Genomic DNA, 789 nt, shown 5'->3' with positions numbered 1-789 from the left:
GGGGGGGGATTTGAAATAGGATGGGCGAAGGATGAGGAGAAGAATGGAAGGTGAGAGGGTGGAGGAGATAATTGAAACGTTAAGTTACCACCTTCCCAGTTTGGGAGAGGGGAAAATAAAAAAAAATAGAACTTGGTGAAATAAGATGCATGTGTGCAGAAGTAACAGATTTTAAGTGAAGTTGTTGTTTTTTTGTAGTGTGTGAATTTGTGTGTTTCTGTGCATTTGTCCTAGAGTTTTTCCTTTCACATATTTCTTTATCTGCCATCCCCCCCTTTCCACACACACACACACACTCGGACACACACACACAAGCAAACATACATGCACACACACAATAACCGTTACCTTGTTCAAGCGCTTCTATTTGTAATACAAACAAGCACCGTAAGTGGGTGCTTGGTGGGTGCTCTGGTGTGGTTTGCTCCTTTTTTCCTATCAAACATCAATCGTCCTTATCTCCCCTCCTTCTTTTGTGTTTGTCACTCTCTTGTAAAACCTCAAGTCTTCGGCACTTATATAACCTAATTGTATTGAAAATGCCATAAAACTCTTACTGATACTGAAACTCTTCAACACTTCTATGCCGTAATTGTGTTGCAAATGCCATAAAACTACTACTTACTTAAATAAAAAAGAAAACCTTTGGCACTTCTATGACCTGGTTGTGTTGCAAATGTCTTAAACCCTTTACTGGGGCTCTCGTGGCCTAGAGGTTGAGGTGTTTGCCTCTCATTCAAAGGTCCCGGGTTCGAATCCGGGTAGCGGCGGAACATTTTTCTTCTCTAA

Source organism: Aplysia californica, unplaced genomic scaffold (assembly GCF_000002075.1).
Source record: "Aplysia californica isolate F4 #8 unplaced genomic scaffold, AplCal3.0 scaffold00774, whole genome shotgun sequence".
Lineage (NCBI taxonomy): Eukaryota > Metazoa > Mollusca > Gastropoda > Aplysiida > Aplysiidae > Aplysia > Aplysia californica.
This window is presented reverse-complemented; position numbering follows the sequence as displayed.